Consider the following 23,017-nt stretch of genomic DNA (forward strand, 5'->3'; position numbering starts at 1 on the left):
GTGGGTCGCCATCGCCTTCTCCGATACTCTCCTGAGGATCCTAGTTTGGTCGTCTAATTTCCTTTCACACAACCTTGGATGTCCGTATCGGGGCTTTTTCGTCGGATTGTATTGACAATTTAGGCTCTTTTCTGTTTCCGTACCCCTTTTGCAATTCTTTGTTCGGTGCGAAAATGCATTGGCATTTTGGGAGGAATAGCATCGAAGCTGTGGATTGCCTTGTGGGGCTGTGACATCATTTTCCCAATAGGAATTCTTTCAAGCCCTGAGCACAGCTTCTCTTTCCAGTGGTTGGTGTGGGCTTGATCTTCCTTCTTCCATCTCTCGCCGTTTTGTGAGAACAGGTCCTTCCTTCCCTTCTGGGTTAGATGGACTCGTGGGTATCACTTCAGTGAATGGCATTGTCAGTGGGGGTGATAATTCCCTTCTCATTGGAAGACTTTGCTGTGAGTATTAGAAATGCAAGTGATTTCTCTTCCCCTTCCTCCCTGTCCATCTCTCAGAGCCACCGGGAAACAGAGGCCTCATCCAGGGTCACACAGGCCTGAGGGAGTGCAACTAGACTGTTGTTTCTTCAGGCCCTCAGTGCTGGACATCATCCGGGATACTCTGTGTGTGTCTTCCTCAGTCTGGTGTCCCTTCAGACCTTTCCCTAGTTTTCACAGGCTTGTCGTGTTGGTGTTCTTTGACTGTTTGGAGACACATCCTTGAGAAGCTTTGTGTTTCCACTCATTCGTCTCGCGATGTATGACCTGTCTTTTGCTTTTGTAATGAGGTCTTTCCCACAGTAGATATCTTTGATTTTGCAAAGTCCACTGTATTCTCTGGGTTGTTTTGTGGGCTGCCTTTTTGTTTTGTGTGTGAAGACTCAAAGCACGTGTCCGGTTTCTGCTCATTGTTCTTCTAGATTTGTGACAAGTTTTCATGGAAACTTTGTCTAGGGATAACTGGAAGTGAACTCGGTGTAAGGTGTCAAGTCTCCATCTCCATTCATGTCATGCCCTGCAGTTTCCAATTCCCTGTTCCTGAGTGGTTTTGGAGACCTTGTGGGAAGTTGGTTGCATCGGAGTTTGCGTTTCCACCTTGAGTAGATTCCCACTGTTCTGCCCTCAGGGACACTGTCAAGGGGGAGTGAGGAGCAGCCTGCACTTCCAGCAGTGACCACACGGTGGGGCGAGTGCTGCTCTCCCCTCTGGGAGCCCCAGGCCACAGGCATCCCAGTGAGGAGCCAGCTCTGTGCTCAGCTGAAAGGAGTTAGTCTCTCAGGAGCCTCTGAGCCCTTGCCTTTGGATCACCCAGGGTGGGCATTTGCTGTGACAGAAAAAAATTGCCCTGAATTCCATGGATGGAAGAGCCTGGCTGTGTAGAGTTCGTGAGTTGCCGTGAATCAGACACAACTGAGGACACAAAAATTCAATAGACTAAAACACTTTTTGGGGGTGGGGGGAGTGAAAGGGGGTGATGTGGGGTTTTTGTCTTATATAATAGCCGAGGGAAATCTAGTTTAAACCTAAATTCACATAGATGGGAAAGGTATAGCTCTCCGTCACCCTATTAAAAAAAAAAAAAAAAACCTCTTAACTTTTCTGAAAGCTTATTTAGTAGCTTCCTTGAGCAGTTCATTGTGAAGGATTTTTTTTTTTTTTCTGTGACATTGGCCTCATTAAAAAGTACGGTTTGCCTTTACTGGATAATTTTGTTCATTGGTTTGTTAGGGAATCTTGGTAATATTTGAGTTTCCTGGGGAGTATGGTCACATGACCTGGCCCTGGCCAATCGGTGCGTTCCACCTCCCTGGCCACTGTGATTGGCTCCGGACTGGGGCAGTGCCCAATCGGGGCCCGGGGCCGGGCCTCACGTTGGAAGCCAGGGGAAGACGAGCTCTCGTTCTGCTGGGGTAGGGGAAGGGGTGGGGCCGGGGGAGGTCAGGCTCCAGCAGTGGGAGGGGCTTGAGGTCCGCCTGCGGCAGTTGGTGACCTTCCTGCTCCCCTCAGGGCAGAGCCGCCGGCCTGAGAATGAGGGCGCTGCTGAGCCCAGGGGCTGGGATGGCCCGCTGCTGCTGTGGTCCCAGAGCTCCACCCGAGACCTGAGGGAGGCCGTCTGCCCGTGAGTCCTCTCCCGCTTGTCTGTCAGCTTGTTTGAACCATGCTGGGTTTTCTGCCCAGCTGGCTAAGGGGAGTCCCTGGAAATGCAAGGGTGTGGGTTTTGGCAGACTTCAGGGAAGACATGCCAGATGAGCCTGGGAGACTCCAGCTTAATCTGGATTCAGGAGATATCTCTTCGGGCCAGCTAGTAATTGTAGGATAAGCCTAATGAGTCTTCACAGGATGAAGAGAGTAACGTGCCAAGGTAGCAATCGATGTCCTCATTCGAGAGGATGAAGCTGGTGCTCAGAGAAGGGGGGAACTTGGCCAGAGCAAGGAGGTGTGCACCCAGACAGAACCCCCAGATCCGGCCATTTGAGCTCAGGGAGGCCACTGGTGTGGCTTGTCCCTGTAGCAGGCGCCGAGGCACGCAGCCCACCCTGATTCCTGCGGGGGCCTGACTTGGGAAGTGCCATCTGGTAGCTTTGAGACTCACCAAACCAAATTGCACTGGAGAGAGGAAGGACACCTTCCTTCATCCACCCCCCACCCCCGCCGGATTCCCACATACCCTGACCCCTTTCTCTTGATTTCGGAGCCATTTCCAGAGTCCCGCTCATATGACCTCATTCGAAGTGCACTGTGGACGAGCTGCCATCTGCAGCTGCTACCACAGCAGCCAAGGGCTTTAGCTCCCGAGTACCTCCCTTCCTTTGGAACTTGGGGGCCCTCTACTCCCCACTTGCACACCACAGACCTTTGCTGAGGATTGTGGGGACCCTCACTCAGTTTGCAGCACGTTGTAGCCATCCCTGTCCTCTCAATACCTCCCTTGCCACTCAGCTTGTGAGCCCCTTTGGAGCAGCGTGGCCCACCTGGCTGCAACGGAAGAGACACAGCTGACAGTGAAACAACAGCTTAGATCTGACAGCCGGAAAGCTCTGTCAAAAGGGACCTCCCTCTTCACACCGTAGAGGCTGTAGGAGCCGCCAGGCTTTCGGAACCAGTGCTGGGGCCAAAATGACCCCACAGCCGTTTTCCTTCCTGGGGAGGGTTCTGGCTCGAGTGGGAATGGCTCAAGTCTCCTAAGGTTCTGAAAGCCCACTGTGTGCAGATTCACGGTACACAGAGAGGAGAAGGTGGAGTCCTGCCCTGGAGGTGGTCACAGCTCACGGATGAGCCAGGCAGGCAGGCAGGCAGGCAGGCAGGGCATGAGAACACCTGAGCTGCCTTCATGAGTGAATGGTGTGGGAGCAGAGGAAGAGAAGCCGGTCTGCTCCCTCATGTGGTGCCCAGGGCAGGTTGTCCCCAGAGGAAACCCTTACGACGGTGAGGACTCTCACTGCTGTTTCCCAAGGGGTTCCGTCGGTGCGTGTCTTCCCCGGAGCGGTCAGGCCGTCTCTAAAGTACACTGGCCATGGGCATTGCCTCTCCTTGGAACTTCCCACGTGTTTCTCTTTTTTATGGAACAGTGATTTTTCTAGAGGGGTTCTGGGCCACAAGGTTGTTGGGTCATTTTCTAGCCTTCTGTCGTGAAGAACGCTTTCCTGGGCGTTGGGGTGGTTTGTTGTTCCAGCTCCCTTTCTTGGCTTCTTTTGGGAGCTGGTGCAACAAGAGGAGCTCAGCCTCTGCCTTCTGGCTGAGATGTCACCCTTCAAACAGCAATGCCTGCCTGGAGATAATGATGGCATTTGCCAAAAGGGCTTCGTTTGGCACATGATATCTTGAAAGGACGTACACCGTCCTGTCAGCTATCAAAGGCTAGTTCAAATGACATAAAAATGAGAACTCTCCAATGGAGTCTTACAGTAGGTGGAGAGTCCGAAAGAAACTCCTTCAGTCATTTCACTGAGAGTCATTGATTGGGGACACCAAGAATATAGGAAGGAATGCAGAAAGAAAAGATGAAATTGTGTTCAGGATCGGGGGGAGGGATGAACAGGGCGTGCTTGCCTTGAATCCAGGCTTTGTTGGGGGGTGGGGCATAAAGATCAAACGGGTCTGAAACCACAAAGTGGTGATGGTAACACAGTATCACCAGAGTTACACAACAGTGTTCCCAAATTGCAACAATGATGAAAAAGTTTACTAACTTAACCAACAAGTTCCCAACTTAACCAACAAAAATACAGGAAACCATACAAAAAATAAAACATCACCAGAAAGGTGGAAACAAACCAAATGCAAAGCAGTTCAGGGGAAAGGAACTCCATGTCCCCTGGGGGCAGACCGAGTTGACAGCGTCCACGGTGAGCCGACAGGGATGGAGGCGGCAGAGCCGACCGCTCCCCTGGACGTGGTGTTTCCGGCAAGGGCTCTGGGTCTCTGTCCAGAGCGGGGGCTCGTTCTTCCTGCAGGGGTGGGTGAGTCATCGTCGGCGTCTGGGTGTTGCGCGGGAGCCAGGGCAGGCTCTCCCTGCCGAGGCGGTGACTCCTCCTCTGCCTCGGGTTCTCCTGCCAAAGCCCGAGCAGGTACAGGTGCACGTGGAGGTGGAGGTTCTGGCTGAGGGGGTGGGACATCAGTGCCTGGGGCTGGGGGTCCTGCAGGCACGGAGATCCGATCTGCCCGGTGTGCTGGCCAGAACCCAGCTGGCCTGGTGTCTCTGCGAGGGCAAGTCTCGGTTCTCCATCTGCCCTCGGTGGATCCCTGGGTCCTGCACCTGGAGCCACCACCTCTGTAGGGACAGGTCTGGGAAGTGGAGCCTGGTTCCAGTTGGAGGCCAGTGCTAGAGCTGGGGGAGAAGCAAAGTTTGCCCACAGGCCAGCCTTGGCATGTGCGTATCCCGGGACAGAAAGCTTCCAAGAGATTCCCAAAGAATACCCAGGGTCGGATGTCTTTTGGGACTGAAGTGTGCAAGAAGGGGGTGGGGGTGTGAGGCCAGCGCTTGCTGCAGGCCCAGCAGCATCTTTCGGGGACTCGTCCCTGTGTAGCTCAGCACCCCCTCCCCACACACTCCCGTGCACCAGCCCCAGCGTCCTCACCTCTGTGCTCTGGCGTGCTGGGCTCCAGGTCCTCCTGCTGCCTCAGAGGCTGGGGTTCTCGGGACTCTGGGTCGGAGCCGGGTGTGCTGAGCTCCGTGGCAGCCTCAGACTGGGCCGCCGGGTGTATCCTGTGTGGTGTCTCGGCAGCAGGCCTTCCCCGCCTCCGCTTCGCCCCCGGTGGGGCTGATGCCTCCGTGGGCACGCTCACCTGGAGCCTGCACTGGGCCTCAGGGGCGGGGGGGTGGTGCTCCGACCCCTCCCTCCGGGAGGTGGACGGGGTGTCCCCGTCCTCGGCCTCATCACGTGGGAAGCTCTGCAACGACAGTGACCGTCAGCCAGCCATGCTGGGACTTTTCCGAGCTGGGCCTGGCCAGTGGAGCCGCTGCTTCTGCCTGCTCGAACTTCTCTTCCCAGAAGGGTCAGAGACGTGTGTCTGCTCAGATCCCCACCCGGGAGGAAAGAGACCCACCTGAGGGTGTGAGGCCAGCCTGGGCGGCCGGCGCTGCCCGCACTCTCCCCATCCCAGCCAGCCTGCTCTCCCCTGGGGTGTGGACACAACTTGCCCGCAGGCTTCTGACCCCACATCCGCCTGGGCTTCCTTGAGGGAGACACACCCCGAGAAACCCGCATCCACACACACAGGCAAAGGACCCGGTGTTTCCGGGTGGCATGGGAGAGGTGGGCTGGCCCGGCCTGGGGCTCCCCGTGTTACCTTTCTGTTTCTCCGGGCAAAGGGCCAGAGGCCTCTCGGGGGTGCCCTGAGCCAACGTCGACAGGGTGCCCACGCACACTGCCTGTGAGCTCTCCTGAGGCCCCGGCCTCTGGGCAGGGGCAAACAGCAGAACATCCTGGCAGCAAGTGATCTGGCTGGGGGCTCCTCTCCGCTCTGGAGGCCTGGATACACGGGTTGCGGGTTCTGTTGGGTTCTGTTGCCGGCAGGTGACATCATTTCCTGGGGTTCGTGCTGAGGTCCCTTCCCCAAAACTTCCCAAGGGAATCTCTGGGTTTCTGACTGCTCGACCACCCCCCTTAGGCCATGTGCAGGCACAGTGACAGCCACACAGCCCAGCCCACAGCCCTGGGGAGGCCTGGGTGCAGCCAGGGCCTGAGCTCCGAGGACCCCGCTGCTCTCAGACCAGGCTCCTTCTTCTCATAAGTGGTGTGGCCCTGGACAAGCGTATGCCCCTCAGGGTTTCCCCAGTCTCTCCATCTGGAGAGTGGGGGTCACTCTCCCATCTGCTTCCTAGGTCTGTCGGCCTACGAGCAGCTCCATGCCTTTCCACCTGGGGCCGATATCACGTGGAGCTTGTGCGCTGAGACTTCAGAAAGAAAGACTCCATCCAGGGCTGACACAGCACAGAATGGGGCAGAACGAGGCCTGGATGCGCCGTGGTACCCAGGAAAAGGCACTCCCCCTCCTGAGTGTTTTGAGACCCCGCATCCAAGTTGGAGGCGCGAAAGGAAGACTCGAAGGTCTCCCTCTCTTATAGAAAAGAGTAGCCAACTTTCTGGTCCTCTGTTTCCATTGAGATTCTGTTCAAGTGTCCCAGCTCGGCTTCTGCGGGTGGCTGAGCTTCTAATGGCTCCCTGCGTTCTTGTCTTTTCCTCTCCAAACCTTCCGTCCTTTTCCCCCTTCTGGGGTGGATGGGCGCTGTCATTGCTTCTACCTTCGAGACAGATTGATGAAAAGTCTGGACCGTCGACTCCTTTCCTCTCTTTGGTTCCGTGTCTCTCTCTGTCTGTGTCCCTCTCTTTTCCCTTCTCGATTCAGTCTGTGTCTTCCTCTTTCTCTCTCGTGTGTGGATGGATGGATGCTAGGAATGCACATGTATATGATTAGATGAGGGTTATGTTTTAGGGATAGGTTAGAGGGAGAGAAAGGCTTTAGGTCGGAGTTGGTCATGGGGGAAGGGTCAAGGGTGGTGGTGGTGTTTCTTGGAATCTGAGTGCTGTGCATTCTTCGTCTCTTTCCATATGAACCCCTTCTCAGATACACCACTTGCAAGGAGTCTCTCATGTTCCGTTTCCCATCTTTTGCATTTCTGAATGCTTAGCTTCTCTGTTGTGAAGAGGTTCCATTGGATGGAAACCCATTGGCGTACTTCGTTTTCCTCTTTCCCTTACTTGAAGAGACCCATTTCTACCTCCGCCCAGCAAATGGCAAGGAGACTCTGATGTTAAGGAGCCTTTGACCTACGCTTCTTTCTAGCTGTCTCATGACATCAGTCTTTAGGGTGAGGTTTTTCCCCGATATTGAGGTGGTGTGAGATCAAAACCAATAGCGTTCTTCAGATGTAGCTGTCTGGTTTTCCCATGGACATTTATTGAAGAGGCTTTCTTGTTCCCATTTGGATATTCTCCCCTTTTGTGTCAGAGATGAGTTGACCATGGATGCCGGGGTTTGTTTCTGGACCCTCAACTTTATTCCATCGATCTGGATCTGTGTGTGTTGTTGTATTCCCAATAGCATACTGTCCTGCTGCTGCCGCTGCGCCTAAGTCATTTCAGTCGTGTCTGACTCTGCGCGACCCCATGGCCTGCAGCCTACCAGGCTCCTCCGTCCAGGGCGTTTTCCAGGCAAGAGTACTGGAGTGGGTCGCCATCGCCTTCTCCGATACTCTCCTGAGGATCCTAGTTTGGTCGTCTAATTTCCTTTCACACAACCTTGGATGTCCGTATCGGGGCTTTTTCGTCGGATTGTATTGACAATTTAGGCTCTTTTCTGTTTCCGTACCCCTTTTGCAATTCTTTGTTCGGTGCGAAAATGCATTGGCATTTTGGGAGGAATAGCATCGAAGCTGTGGATTGCCTTGTGGGGCTGTGACATCATTTTCCCAATAGGAATTCTTTCAAGCCCTGAGCACAGCTTCTCTTTCCAGTGGTTGGTGTGGGCTTGATCTTCCTTCTTCCGTCTCTCGCCGTTTTGTGAGAACAGGTCCTTCCTTCCCTTCTGGGTTAGATGGACTCGTGGGTATCACTTCAGTGAATGGCATTGTCAGTGGGGGTGATAATTCCCTTCTCATTGGAAGACTTTGCTGTGAGTATTAGAAATGCAAGTGATTTCTCTTCCCCGTCCTCCCTGTCCATCTCTCAGAGCCACCGGGAAACAGAGGCCTCATCCAGGGTCACACAGGCCTGAGGGAGTGCAACTAGACTGTTGTTTCTTCAGGCCCTCAGTGCTGGACATCATCCGGGATACTCTGTGTGTGTCTTCCTCAGTCTGGTGTCCCTTCAGACCTTTCCCTAGTTTTCACAGGCTTGTCGTGTTGGTGTTCTTTGACTGTTTGGAGACACATCCTTGAGAAGCTTTGTGTTTCCACTCATTCGTCTCGCGATGTATGACCTGTCTTTTGCTTTTGTAATGAGGTCTTTCCCACAGTAGATATCTTTGATTTTGCAAAGTCCACTGTATTCTCTGGGTTGTTTTGTGGGCTGCCTTTTTGTTTTGTGTGTGAAGACTCAAAGCACGTGTCCGGTTTCTGCTCATTGTTCTTCTAGATTTGTGACAAGTTTTCATGGAAACTTTGTCTAGGGATAACTGGAAGTGAACTCGGTGTAAGGTGTCAAGTCTCCATCTCCATTCATGTCATGCCCTGCAGTTTCCAATTCCCTGTTCCTGAGTGGTTTTGGAGACCTTGTGGGAAGTTTGGTTGCATCGGAGTTTGCGTTTCCACCTTGAGTAGATTCACACTGTTCTGCCCTCAGGGACACTGTCAAGGGGGAGTGAGGAGCAGCCTGCACTTCCAGCAGTGACCACACGGTGGGGCGAGTGCTGCTCTCCCCTCTGGGAGCCCCAGGCCACAGGCATCCCAGTGAGGAGCCAGCTCTGTGCTCAGCTGAAAGGAGTTAGTCTCTCAGGAGCCTCTGAGCCCTTGCCTTTGGATCACCCAGGGTGGGCATTTGCTGTGACAGAAAAAAATTGCCCTGAATTCCATGGACGGAAGAGCCTGGCGGTGTAGAGTTCGTGAGTTGCCGTGAATCAGACACAACTGAGGACACAAAAATTCAATAGACTAAAACACTTTTTGGGGGTGGGGGGAGTGAAAGGGGGTGATGTGGGGTTTTTTGTCTTATATAATAGCCGAGGGAAATCTAGTTTAAACCTAAATTCACATAGATGGGAAAGGTATAGCTCTCCGTCACCCTATTAAAAAAAAAAAAAAACGTCTTAACTTTTCTGAAAGCTTATTTAGTAGCTTCCTTGAGCAGTTCATTGTGAAGGATTTTTTTTTTTTTCTGTGACATTGGCCTCATTAAAAAGTACGGTTTGCCTTTACTGGATAATTTTGTTCATTGGTTTGTTAGGGAATCTTGGTAATATTTGAGTTTCCTGGGGAGTATGGTCACATGACCTGGCCCTGGCCAATCGGTGCGTTCCACCTCCCTGGCCACTGTGATTGGCTCCGGACTGGGGCAGTGCCCAATCGGGGCCCGGGGCCGGGCCTCACGTTGGAAGCCAGGGGAAGACGAGCTCTCGTTCTGCTGGGGTAGGGGAAGGGGTGGGGCCGGGGGAGGTCAGGCTCCAGCAGTGGGAGGGGCTTGAGGTCCGCCTGCGGCAGTTGGTGACCTTCCTGCTCCCCTCAGGGCAGAGCCGCCGGCCTGAGAATGAGGGCGCTGCTGAGCCCAGGGGCTGGGATGGCCCGCTGCTGCTGTGGTCCCAGAGCTCCACCCGAGACCTGAGGGAGGCCGTCTGCCCGTGAGTCCTCTCCCGCTTGTCTGTCAGCTTGTTTGAACCATGCTGGGTTTTCTGCCCAGCTGGCTAAGGGGAGTCCCTGGAAATGCAAGGGTGTGGGTTTTGGCAGACTTCAGGGAAGACATGCCAGATGAGCCTGGGAGACTCCAGCTTAATCTGGATTCAGGAGATATCTCTTCGGGCCAGCTAGTAATTGCAGGATAAGCCTAATGAGTCTTCACAGGATGAAGAGAGTAACGTGCCAAGGTAGCAATCGATGTCCTCATTCGAGAGGATGAAGCTGGTGCTCAGAGAAGGGGGGAACTTGGCCAGAGCAAGGAGGTGTGCACCCAGACAGAACCCCCAGATCCGGCCATTGGAGCTCAGGGAGGCCACTGGTGTGGCTTGTCCCTGTGGCAGGGGCCGAGGCACGCAGCCCACCCTGATTCCTGCGGGGGCCTGACTTGGGAAGTGCCATCTGGTAGCTTTGAGACTCACCAAACCAAATTGCACTGGAGAGAGGAAGGACACCTTCCTTCATCCACCCCCCACCCCCGCCGGATTCCCACATACCCTGACCCCTTTCTCTTGATTTCGGAGCCATTTCCAGAGTCCCGCTCATATGACCTCATTCGAAGTGCACTGTGGACGAGCTGCCATCTGCAGCTGCTACCACAGCAGCCAAGGGCTTTAGCTCCCGAGTACCTCCCTTCCTTTGGAACTTGGGGGCCCTCTACTCCCCACTTGCACACCACAGGCCTTTGCTGAGGATTGTGGGGACCCTCACTCAGTTTGCAGCACGTTGTAGCCATCCCTGTCCTCTCAATACCTCCCTTGCCACTCAGCTTGTGAGCCCCTTTGGAGCAGCGTGGCCCACCTGGCTGCAACGGAAGAGACACAGCTGACAGTGAAACAACAGCTTAGATCTGACAGCCGGAAAGCTCTGTCAAAAGGGACCTCCCTCTTCACACCGTAGAGGCTGTAGGAGCCGCCAGGCTTTCGGAACCAGTGCTGGGGCCAAAATGACCCCACAGCCGTTTTCCTTCCTGGGGAGGGTTCTGGCTCGAGTGGGAATGGCTCAAGTCTCCTAAGGTTCTGAAAGCCCACTGTGTGCAGATTCACGGTACACAGAGAGGAGAAGGTGGAGTCCTGCCCTGGAGGTGGTCACAGCTCACGGATGAGCCAGGCAGGCAGGCAGGCAGGCAGGCAGGGCATGAGAACACCTGAGCTGCCTTCATGAGTGAATGGTGTGGGAGCAGAGGAAGAGAAGCCGGTCTGCTCCCTCATGTGGTGCCCAGGGCAGGTTGTCCCCAGAGGAAACCCTTACGACGGTGAGGACTCTCACTGCTGTTTCCCAAGGGGTTCCGTCGGTGCGTGTCTTCCCCGGAGCGGTCAGGCCGTCTCTAAAGTACACTGGCCATGGGCATTGCCTCTCCTTGGAACTTCCCACGTGTTTCTCTTTTTTATGGAACAGTGATTTTTCTAGAGGGGTTCTGGGCCACAAGGTTGTTGGGTCATTTTCTAGCCTTCTGTCGTGAAGAACGCTTTCCTGGGCGTTGGGGTGGTTTGTTGTTCCAGCTCCCTTTCTTGGCTTCTTTTGGGAGCTGGTGCAACAAGAGGAGCTCAGCCTCTGCCTTCTGGCTGAGATGTCACCCTTCAAACAGCAATGCCTGCCTGGAGATAATGATGGCATTTGCCAAAAGGGCTTCGTTTGGCACATGATATCTTGAAAGGACGTACACCGTCCTGTCAGCTATCAAAGGCTAGTTCAAATGACATAAAAATGAGAACTCTCCAATGGAGTCTTACAGTAGGTGGAGAGTCCGAAAGAAACTCCTTCAGTCATTTCACTGAGAGTCATTGATTGGGGACACCAAGAATATAGGAAGGAATGCAGAAAGAAAAGATGAAATTGTGTTCAGGATCGGGGGGAGGGATGAACAGGGCGTGCTTGCCTTGAATCCAGGCTTTGTTGGGGGGTGGGGCATAAAGATCAAACGGGTCTGAAACCACAAAGTGGTGATGGTAACACAGTATCACCAGAGTTACACAACAGTGTTCCCAAATTGCAACAATGATGAAAAAGTTTACTAACTTAACCAACAAGTTCCCAACTTAACCAACAAAAATACAGGAAACCATACAAAAAATAAAACATCACCAGAAAGGTGGAAACAAACCAAATGCAAAGCAGTTCAGGGGAAAGGAACTCCATGTCCCCTGGGGGCAGACCGAGTTGACAGCGTCCACGGTGAGCCGACAGGGATGGAGGCGGCAGAGCCGACCGCTCCCCTGGACGTGGTGTTTCCAGCAAGGGCTCTGGGTCTCTGTCCAGAGCGGGGGCTCGTTCTTCCTGCAGGGATGGGTGAGTCATCGTCGGCGTCTGGGTGTTGCGCGGGAGCCAGGGCAGGCTCTCCCTGCCGAGGCGGTGACTCCTCCTCTGCCTCGGGTTCTCCTGCCAAAGCCCGAGCAGGTACAGGTGCACGTGGAGGTGGAGGTTCTGGCTGAGGGGGTGGGACATCAGTGCCTGGGGCTGGGGGTCCTGCAGGCACGGAGATCCGATCTGCCCGGTGTGCTGGCCAGAACCCAGCTGGCCTGGTGTCTCTGCGAGGGCAAGTCTCGGTTCTCCATCTGCCCTCGGTGGATCCCTGGGTCCTGCACCTGGAGCCACCACCTCTGTAGGGACAGGTCTGGGAAGTGGAGCCTGGTTCCAGTTGGAGGCCAGTGCTAGAGCTGGGGGAGAAGCAAAGTTTGCCCACAGGCCAGCCTTGGCATGTGCGTATCCCGGGACAGAAAGCTTCCAAGAGATTCCCAAAGAATACCCAGGGTCGGATGTCTTTTGGGACTGAAGTGTGCAAGAAGGGGGTGGGGGTGTGAGGCCAGCGCTTGCTGCAGGCCCAGCAGCATCTTTCGGGGACTCGTCCCTGTGTAGCTCAGCACCCCCTCCCCACACACTCCCGTACACCAGCCCCAGCGTCCTCACCTCTGTGCTCTGGCGTGCTGGGCTCCAGGTCCTCCTGCTGCCTCAGAGGCTGGGGTTCTCGGGACTCTGGGTCGGAGCCGGGTGTGCTGAGCTCCGTGGCAGCCTCAGACTGGGCCGCCGGGTGTATCCTGTGTGGTGTCTCGGCAGCAGGCCTTCCCCGCCTCCGCTTCGCCCCCGGTGGGGCTGATGCCTCCGTGGGCACGCTCACCTGGAGCCTGCACTGGGCCTCAGGGGCGGGGGGGTGGTGCTCCGACCCCTCCCTCCGGGAGGTGGACGGGGTGTCCCCGTCCTCGGCCTCATCACGTGGGAAGCTCTGCAACGACAGTGACCATCAGCCAGCCATGCTGGGACTTTTCCGAGCTGGGCCTGGCCAGTGGAGCCGCTGCTTCTGCCTGCTCGAACTTCTCTTCCCAGAAGGGTCAGAGACGTGTGTCTGCTCAGATCCCCACCCGGGAGGAAAGAGACCCACCTGAGGGTGTGAGGCCAGCCTGGGCGGCCGGCGCTGCCCGCACTCTCCCCATCCCAGCCAGCCTGCTCTCCCCTGGGGTGTGGACACAACTTGCCCGCAGGCTTCTGACCCCACATCCGCCTGGGCTTCCTTGAGGGAGACACACCCCGAGAAACCCGCATCCACACACACAGGCAAAGGACCCGGTGTTTCCGGGTGGCATGGGAGAGGTGGGCTGGCCCGGCCTGGGGCTCCCCGTGTTACCTTTCTGTTTCTCCGGGCAAAGGGCCAGAGGCCTCTCGGGGGTGCCCTGAGCCAACGTCGACAGGGTGCCCACGCACACTGCCTGTGAGCTCTCCTGAGGCCCCGGCCTCTGGGCAGGGGCAAACAGCAGAACATCCTGGCAGCAAGTGATCTGGCTGGGGGCTCCTCTCCGCTCTGGAGGCCTGGATACACGGGTTGCGGGTTCTGTTGGGTTCTGTTGCCGGCAGGTGACATCATTTCCTGGGGTTCGTGCTGAGGTCCCTTCCCCAAAACTTCCCAAGGGAATCTCTGGGTTTCTGACTGCTCGACCACCCCCCTTAGGCCATGTGCAGGCACAGTGACAGCCACACAGCCCAGCCCACAGCCCTGGGGAGGCCTGGGTGCAGCCAGGGCCTGAGCTCCGAGGACCCCGCTGCTCTCAGACCAGGCTCCTTCTTCTCATAAGTGGTGTGGCCCTGGACAAGCGTATGCCCCTCAGGGTTTCCCCAGTCTCTCCATCTGGAGAGTGGGGGTCACTCTCCCATCTGCTTCCTAGGTCTGTCGGCCTACGAGCAGCTCCATGCCTTTCCACCTGGGGCCGATATCACGTGGAGCTTGTGCGCTGAGACTTCAGAAAGAAAGACTCCATCCAGGGCTGACACAGCACAGAATGGGGCAGAACGAGGCCTGGATGCGCCGTGGTACCCAGGAAAAGGCACTCCCCCTCCTGAGTGTTTTGAGACCCCGCATCCAAGTTGGAGGCGCGAAAGGAAGACTCGAAGGTCTCCCTCTCTTATAGAAAAGAGTAGCCAACTTTCTGGTCCTCTGTTTCCATTGAGATTCTGTTCAAGTGTCCCAGCTCGGCTTCTGCGGGTGGCTGAGCTTCTAATGGCTCCCTGCGTTCTTGTCTTTTCCTCTCCAAACCTTCCGTCCTTTTCCCCCTTCTGGGGTGGATGGGCGCTGTCATTGCTTCTACCTTCGAGACAGATTGATGAAAAGTCTGGACCGTCGACTCCTTTCCTCTCTTTGGTTCCGTGTCTCTCTCTGTCTGTGTCCCTCTCTTTTCCCTTCTCGATTCAGTCTGTGTCTTCCTCTTTCTCTCTCGTGTGTGGATGGATGGATGCTAGGAATGCACATGTATATGATTAGATGAGGGTTATGTTTTAGGGATAGGTTAGAGGGAGAGAAAGGCTTTAGGTCGGAGTTGGTCATGGGGGAAGGGTCAAGGGTGGTGGTGGTGTTTCTTGGAATCTGAGTGCTGTGCATTCTTCGTCTCTTTCCATATGAACCCCTTCTCAGATACACCACTTGCAAGGAGTCTCTCATGTTCCGTTTCCCATCTTTTGCATTTCTGAATGCTTAGCTTCTCTGTTGTGAAGAGGTTCCATTGGATGGAAACCCATTGGCGTACTTCGTTTTCCTCTTTCCCTTACTTGAAGAGACCCATTTCTACCTCCGCCCAGCAAATGGCAAGGAGACTCTGATGTTAAGGAGCCTTTGACCTACGCTTCTTTCTAGCTGTCTCATGACATCAGTCTTTAGGGTGAGGTTTTTCCCCGATATTGAGGTGGTGTGAGATCAAAACCAATAGCGTTCTTCAGATGTAGCTGTCTGGTTTTCCCATGGACATTTATTGAAGAGGCTTTCTTGTTCCCGTTTGGATATTCTCCCCTTTTGTGTCAGAGATGAGTTGACCATGGATGCCGGGGTTTGTTTCTGGACCCTCAACTTTATTCCATCGATCTGGATCTGTGTGTGTTGTTGTATTCCCAATAGCATACTGTCCTGCTGCTGCCGCTGCGCCTAAGTCATTTCAGTCGTGTCTGACTCTGCGCGACCCCATGGCCTGCAGCCTACCAGGCTCCTCCGTCCAGGGCGTTTTCCAGGCAAGAGTACTGGAGTGGGTCGCCATCGCCTTCTCCGATACTCTCCTGAGGATCCTAGTTTGGTCGTCTAATTTCCTTTCACACAACCTTGGATGTCCGTATCGGGGCTTTTTCGTCGGATTGTATTGACAATTTAGGCTCTTTTCTGTTTCCGTACCCCTTTTGCAATTCTTTGTTCGGTGCGAAAATGCATTGGCATTTTGGGAGGAATAGCATCGAAGCTGTGGATTGCCTTGTGGGGCTGTGACATCATTTTCCCAATAGGAATTCTTTCAAGCCCTGAGCACAGCTTCTCTTTCCAGTGGTTGGTGTGGGCTTGATCTTCCTTCTTCCATCTCTCGCCGTTTTGTGAGAACAGGTCCTTCCTTCCCTTCTGGGTTAGATGGACTCGTGGGTATCACTTCAGTGAATGGCATTGTCAGTGGGGGTGATAATTCCCTTCTCATTGGAAGACTTTGCTGTGAGTATTAGAAATGCAAGTGATTTCTCTTCCCCTTCCTCCCTGTCCATCTCTCAGAGCCACCGGGAAACAGAGGCCTCATCCAGGGTCACACAGGCCTGAGGGAGTGCAACTAGACTGTTGTTTCTTCAGGCCCTCAGTGCTGGACATCATCCGGGATACTCTGTGTGTGTCTTCCTCAGTCTGGTGTCCCTTCAGACCTTTCCCTAGTTTTCACAGGCTTGTCGTGTTGGTGTTCTTTGACTGTTTGGAGACACATCCTTGAGAAGCTTTGTGTTTCCACTCATTCGTCTTGCGATGTATGACCTGTCTTTTGCTTTTGTAATGAGGTCTTTCCCACAGTAGATATCTTTGATTTTGCAAAGTCCACTGTATTCTCTGGGTTGTTTTGTGGGCTGCCTTTTTGTTTTGTGTGTGAAGACTCAAAGCACGTGTCCGGTTTCTGCTCATTGTTCTTCTAGATTTGTGACAAGTTTTCATGGAAACTTTGTCTAGGGATAACTGGAAGTGAACTCGGTGTAAGGTGTCAAGTCTCCATCTCCATTCATGTCATGCCCTGCAGTTTCCAATTCCCTGTTCCTGAGTGGTTTTGGAGACCTTGTGGGAAGTTTGGTTGCATCGGAGTTTGCGTTTCCACCTTGAGTAGATTCACACTGTTCTGCCCTCAGGGACACTGTCAAGGGGGAGTGAGGAGCAGCCTGCACTTCCAGCAGTGACCACACGGTGGGGCGAGTGCTGCTCTCCCCTCTGGGAGCCCCAGGCCACAGGCATCCCAGTGAGGAGCCAGCTCTGTGCTCAGCTGAAAGGAGTTAGTCTCTCAGGAGCCTCTGAGCCCTTGCCTTTGGATCACCCAGGGTGGGCATTTGCTGTGACAGAAAAAAATTGCCCTGAATTCCATGGACGGAAGAGCCTGGCTGTGTAGAGTTCGTGAGTTGCAGTGAATCAGACACAACTGAGGACACAAAAATTCAATAGACTAAAACACTTTTTGGGGGTGGGGGGAGTGAAAGGGGGTGATGTGGGGTTTTTTGTCTTATATAATAGCCGAGGGAAATCTAGTTTAAACCTAAATTCACATAGATGGGAAAGGTATAGCTCTCCGTCACCCTATTAAAAAAAAAAAAAAACGTCTTAACTTTTCTGAAAGCTTATTTAGTAGATTCCTTGAGCAGTTCATTGTGAAGGATTTTTTTTTTTTTCTGTGACATTGGCCTCATTAAAAAGTACGGTTTGCCTTTACTGGATAATTTTGTTCATTGGTTTGTTAGGGAATCTTGGTAATATTTGAGTTTCCTGGGGAGTATGGTCACATGACCTGGCCCTGGCCAATCGGTGCGTTCCACCTCCCTGGCCACTGTGATTGGCTCCGGACTGGGGCAGTGCCCAATCGGGGCCCGGGGCCGGGCCTCACATTGGAAGCCAGGGGAAGACGAGCTCTCGTTCTGCTGGGGTAGGGGAAGGGGTGGGGCCGGGGGAGGTCAGGCTCCAGCAGTGGGAGGGGCTTGAGGTCCGCCTGCGGCAGTTGGTGACCTTCCTGCTCCCCTCAGGGCAGAGCCGCCGGCCTGAGAATGAGGGCGCTGCTGAGCCCAGGGTCTGGGATGGCCCGCTGCTGCTGTGGTCCCAGAGCTCCACCCGAGACCTGAGGGAGGCCGTCTGCCCGTGAGTCCTCTCCCGCTTGTCTGTCAGCTTGTTTGAACCATGCTGGGTTTTCTGCCCAGCTGGCTAAGGGGAGTCCCTGGAAATGCAAGGGTGTGGGTTTTGGCAGACTTCAGGGAAGACATGCCAGATGAGCCTGGGAGACTCCAGCTTAATCTGGATTCAGGAGATATCTCTTCGGGCCAGCTAGTAATTGTAGGATAAGCCTAATGAGTCTTCACAGGATGAAGAGAGTAACGTGCCAAGGTAGCAATCGATGTCCTCATTCGAGAGGATGAAGCTGGTGCTCAGAGAAGGGGGGAACATGGCCAGAGCAAGGAGGTGTGCACCCAGACAGAACCCCCAGATCCGGCCATTGGAGCTCAGGGAGGCCACTGGTGTGGCTTGTCCCTGTAGCAGGCGCCGAGGCACGCAGCCCACCCTGATTCCTGCGGGGGCCTGACTTGGGAAGTGCCATCTGGTAGCTTTGAGACTCACCAAACCAAATTGCACTGGAGAGAGGAAGGACACCTTCCTTCATCCACCCCCCACCCCCGCCGGATTCCCACATACCCTGACCCCTTTCTCTTGATTTCGGAGCCATTTCCAGAGTCCCGCTCATATGACCTCATTCGAAGTGCACTGTGGACGAGCTGCCATCTGCAGCTGCTACCACAGCAGCCAAGGGCTTTAGCTCCCGAGTACCTCCCTTCCTTTGGAACTTGGGGGCCCTCTACTCCCCACTTGCACACCACAGACCTTTGCTGAGGATTGTGGGGACCCTCACTCAGTTTGCAGCACGTTGTAGCCATCCCTGTCCTCTCAATACCTCCCTTGCCACTCAGCTTGTGAGCCCCTTTGGAGCAGCGTGGCCCACCTGGCTGCAACGGAAGAGACACAGCTGACAGTGAAACAACAGCTTAGATCTGACAGCCGGAAAGCTCTGTCAAAAGGGACCTCCCTCTTCACACCGTAGAGGCTGTAGGAGCCGCCAGGCTTTCGGAACCAGTGCTGGGGCCAAAATGACCCCACAGCCGTTTTCCTTCCTGGGGAGGGTTCTGGCTCGAGTGGGAATGGCTCAAGTCTCCTAAGGTTCTGAAAGCCCACTGTGTGCAGATTCACGGTACACAGAGAGGAGAAGGTGGAGTCCTGCCCTGGAGGTGGTCACAGCTCACGGATGAGCCAGGCAGGCAGGCAGGCAGGCAGGCAGGGCATGAGAACACCTGAGCTGCCTTCATGAGTGAATGGTGTGGGAGCAGAGGAAGAGAAGCCGGTCTGCTCCCTCATGTGGTGCCCAGGGCAGGTTGTCCCCAGAGGAAACCCTTACGACGGTGAGGACTCTCACTGCTGTTTCCCAAGGGGTTCCGTCGGTGCGTGTCTTCCCCGGAGCGGTCAGGCCGTCTCTAAAGTACACTGGCCATGGGCATTGCCTCTCCTTGGAACTTCCCACGTGTTTCTCTTTTTTATGGAACAGTGATTTTTCTAGAGGGGTTCTGGGCCACAAGGTTGTTGGGTCATTTTCTAGCCTTCTGTCGTGAAGAACGCTTTCCTGGGCGTTGGGGTGGTTTGTTGTTCCAGCTCCCTTTCTTGGCTTCTTTTGGGAGCTGGTGCAACAAGAGGAGCTCAGCCTCTGCCTTCTGGCTGAGATGTCACCCTTCAAACAGCAATGCCTGCCTGGAGATAATGATGGCATTTGCCAAAAGGGCTTCGTTTGGCACATGATATCTTGAAAGGACGTACACCGTCCTGTCAGCTATCAAAGGCTAGTTCAAATGACATAAAAATGAGAACTCTCCAATGGAGTCTTACAGTAGGTGGAGAGTCCGAAAGAAACTCCTTCAGTCATTTCACTGAGAGTCATTGATTGGGGACACCAAGAATATAGGAAGGAATGCAGAAAGAAAAGATGAAATTGTGTTCAGGATCGGGGGGAGGGATGAACAGGGCGTGCTTGCCTTGAATCCAGGCTTTGTTGGGGGGTGGGGCATAAAGATCAAACGGGTCTGAAACCACAAAGTGGTGATGGTAACACAGTATCACCAGAGTTACACAACAGTGTTCCCAAATTGCAACAATGATGAAAAAGTTTACTAACTTAACCAACAAGTTCCCAACTTAACCAACAAAAATACAGGAAACCATACAAAAAATAAAACATCACCAGAAAGGTGGAAACAAACCAAATGCAAAGCAGTTCAGGGGAAAGGAACTCCATGTCCCCTGGGGGCAGACCGAGTTGACAGCGTCCACGGTGAGCCGACAGGGATGGAGGCGGCAGAGCCGACCGCTCCCCTGGACGTGGTGTTTCCGGCAAGGGCTCTGGGTCTCTGTCCAGAGCGGGGGCTCGTTCTTCCTGCAGGGGTGGGTGAGTCATCGTCGGCGTCTGGGTGTTGCGCGGGAGCCAGGGCAGGCTCTCCCTGCCGAGGCGGTGACTCCTCCTCTGCCTCGGGTTCTCCTGCCAAAGCCCGAGCAGGTACAGGTGCACGTGGAGGTGGAGGTTCTGGCTGAGGGGGTGGGACATCAGTGCCTGGGGCTGGGGGTCCTGCAGGCACGGAGATCCGATCTGCCCGGTGTGCTGGCCAGAACCCAGCTGGCCTGGTGTCTCTGCGAGGGCAAGTCTCGGTTCTCCATCTGCCCTCGGTGGATCCCTGGGTCCTGCACCTGGAGCCACCACCTCTGTAGGGACAGGTCTGGGAAGTGGAGCCTGGTTCCAGTTGGAGGCCAGTGCTAGAGCTGGGGGAGAAGCAAAGTTTGCCCACAGGCCAGCCTTGGCATGTGCGTATCCCGGGACAGAAAGCTTCCAAGAGATTCCCAAAGAATACCCAGGGTCGGATGTCTTTTGGGACTGAAGTGTGCAAGAAGGGGGTGGGGGTGTGAGGCCAGCGCTTGCTGCAGGCCCAGCAGCATCTTTCGGGGACTCGTCCCTGTGTAGCTCAGCACCCCCTCCCCACACACTCCCGTGCACCAGCCCCAGCGTCCTCACCTCTGTGCTCTGGCGTGCTGGGCTCCAGGTCCTCCTGCTGCCTCAGAGGCTGGGGTTCTCGGGACTCTGGGTCGGAGCCGGGTGTGCTGAGCTCCGTGGCAGCCTCAGACTGGGCCGCCGGGTGTATCCTGTGTGGTGTCTCGGCAGCAGGCCTTCCCCGCCTCCGCTTCGCCCCCGGTGGGGCTGATGCCTCCGTGGGCACGCTCACCTGGAGCCTGCACTGGGCCTCAGGGGCGGGGGGGTGGTGCTCCGACCCCTCCCTCCGGGAGGTGGACGGGGTGTCCCCGTCCTCGGCCTCATCACGTGGGAAGCTCTGCAACGACAGTGACCATCAGCCAGCCATGCTGGGACTTTTCCGAGCTGGGCCTGGCCAGTGGAGCCGCTGCTTCTGCCTGCTCGAACTTCTCTTCCCAGAAGGGTCAGAGACGTGTGTCTGCTCAGATCCCCACCCGGGAGGAAAGAGACCCACCTGAGGGTGTGAGGCCAGCCTGGGCGGCCGGCGCTGCCCGCACTCTCCCCATCCCAGCCAGCCTGCTCTCCCCTGGGGTGTGGACACAACTTGCCCGCAGGCTTCTGACCCCACATCCGCCTGGGCTTCCTTGAGGGAGACACACCCCGAGAAACCCGCATCCACACACACAGGCAAAGGACCCGGTGTTTCCGGGTGGCATGGGAGAGGTGGGCTGGCCCGGCCTGGGGCTCCCCGTGTTACCTTTCTGTTTCTCCGGGCAAAGGGCCAGAGGCCTCTCGGGGGTGCCCTGAGCCAACGTCGACAGGGTGCCCACGCACACTGCCTGTGAGCTCTCCTGAGGCCCCGGCCTCTGGGCAGGGGCAAACAGCAGAACATCCTGGCAGCAAGTGATCTGGCTGGGGGCTCCTCTCCGCTCTGGAGGCCTGGATACACGGGTTGCGGGTTCTGTTGGGTTCTGTTGCCGGCAGGTGACATCATTTCCTGGGGTTCGTGCTGAGGTCCCTTCCCCAAAACTTCCCAAGGGAATCTCTGGGTTTCTGACTGCTCGACCACCCCCCTTAGGCCATGTGCAGGCACAGTGACAGCCACACAGCCCAGCCCACAGCCCTGGGGAGGCCTGGGTGCAGCCAGGGCCTGAGCTCCGAGGACCCCGCTGCTCTCAGACCAGGCTCCTTCTTCTCATAAGTGGTGTGGCCCTGGACAAGCGTATGCCCCTCAGGGTTTCCCCAGTCTCTCCATCTGCAGAGTGGGGGTCATTCTCCCATCTGCTTCCTAGGTCTGTCGGCCTACGAGCAGCTCCATGCCTTTCCACCTGGGGCCGATATCACGTGGAGCTTGTGCGCTGAGACTTCAGAAAGAAAGACTCCATCCAGGGCTGACACAGCACAGAATGGGGCAGAACGAGGCCTGGATGCGCCGTGGTACCCAGGAAAAGGCACTCCCCCTCCTGAGTGTTTTGAGACCCCGCATCCAAGTTGGAGGCGCGAAAGGAAGACTCGAAGGTCTCCCTCTCTTATAGAAAAGAGTAGCCAACTTTCTGGTCCTCTGTTTCCATTGAGATTCTGTTCAAGTGTCCCAGCTCGGCTTCTGCGGGTGGCTGAGCTTCTAATGGCTCCCTGCGTTCTTGTCTTTTCCTCTCCAAACCTTCCGTCCTTTTCCCCCTTCTGGGGTGGATGGGCGCTGTCATTGCTTCTACCTTCGAGACAGATTGATGAAAAGTCTGGACCGTCGACTCCTTTCCTCTCTTTGGTTCCGTGTCTCTCTCTGTCTGTGTCCCTCTCTTTTCCCTTCTCGATTCAGTCTGTGTCTTCCTCTTTCTCTCTCGTGTGTGGATGGATGGATGCTAGGAATGCACATGTATATGATTAGATGAGGGTTATGTTTTAGGGATAGGTTAGAGGGAGAGAAAGGCTTTAGGTCGGAGTTGGTCATGGGGGAAGGGTCAAGGGTGGTGGTGGTGTTTCTTGGAATCTGAGTGCTGTGCATTCTTCGTCTCTTTCCATATGAACCCCTTCTCAGATACACCACTTGCAAGGAGTCTCTCATGTTCCGTTTCCCATCTTTTGCATTTCTGAATGCTTAGCTTCTCTGTTGTGAAGAGGTTCCATTGGATGGAAACCCATTGGCGTACTTCGTTTTCCTCTTTCCCTTACTTGAAGAGACCCATTTCTACCTCCGCCCAGCAAATGGCAAGGAGACTCTGATGTTATGGAGCCTTTGACCTACGCTTCTTTCTAGCTGTCTCATGACATCAGTCTTTAGGGTGAGGTTTTTCCCCGATATTGAGGTGGTGTGAGATCAAAACCAATAGCGTTCTTCAGATGTAGCTGTCTGGTTTTCCCATGGACATTTATTGAAGAGGCTTTCTTGTTCCCATTTGGATATTCTCCCCTTTTGTGTCAGAGATGAGTTGACCATGGATGCCGGGGTTTGTTTCTGGACCCTCAACTTTATTCCATCGATCTGGATCTGTGTGTGTTGTTGTATTCCCAATAGCATACTGTCCTGCTGCTGCCGCTGCGCCTAAGTCATTTCAGTCGTGTCTGACTCTGCGCGACCCCATGGCCTGCAGCCTACCAGGCTCCTCCGTCCAGGGCGTTTTCCAGGCAAGAGTACTGGAGTGGGTCGCCATCGCCTTCTCCGATACTCTCCTGAGGATCCTAGTTTGGTC

At 55.0% G+C, this 23,017-nt stretch overlaps 1 long non-coding RNA gene across 1 annotated transcript in view; it reads left to right on the plus strand.

The window, feature by feature from the left end:
- The window catches only part of LOC145530003 (uncharacterized), a 270,063-nt gene that overhangs the window by 97,510 nt on the left and 149,536 nt on the right, over window positions 1-23,017 (plus strand). Inside the window, exons 14-16 of the long non-coding RNA XR_014071399.1 lie at window positions 1,995-2,106; window positions 9,650-9,761; window positions 17,305-17,416. This is a non-coding gene — a long non-coding RNA (uncharacterized LOC145530003). The remainder of the gene's footprint in view (window positions 1-1,994; window positions 2,107-9,649; window positions 9,762-17,304; window positions 17,417-23,017) is intronic.

This window comes from Giraffa tippelskirchi, chromosome 12, assembly GCF_054371585.1.
Source record: "Giraffa tippelskirchi isolate mGirTip1 chromosome 12, T2T-mGirTip1v1.2.pri, whole genome shotgun sequence".
Taxonomy (NCBI): Eukaryota; Metazoa; Chordata; class Mammalia; order Artiodactyla; family Giraffidae; genus Giraffa; species Giraffa tippelskirchi.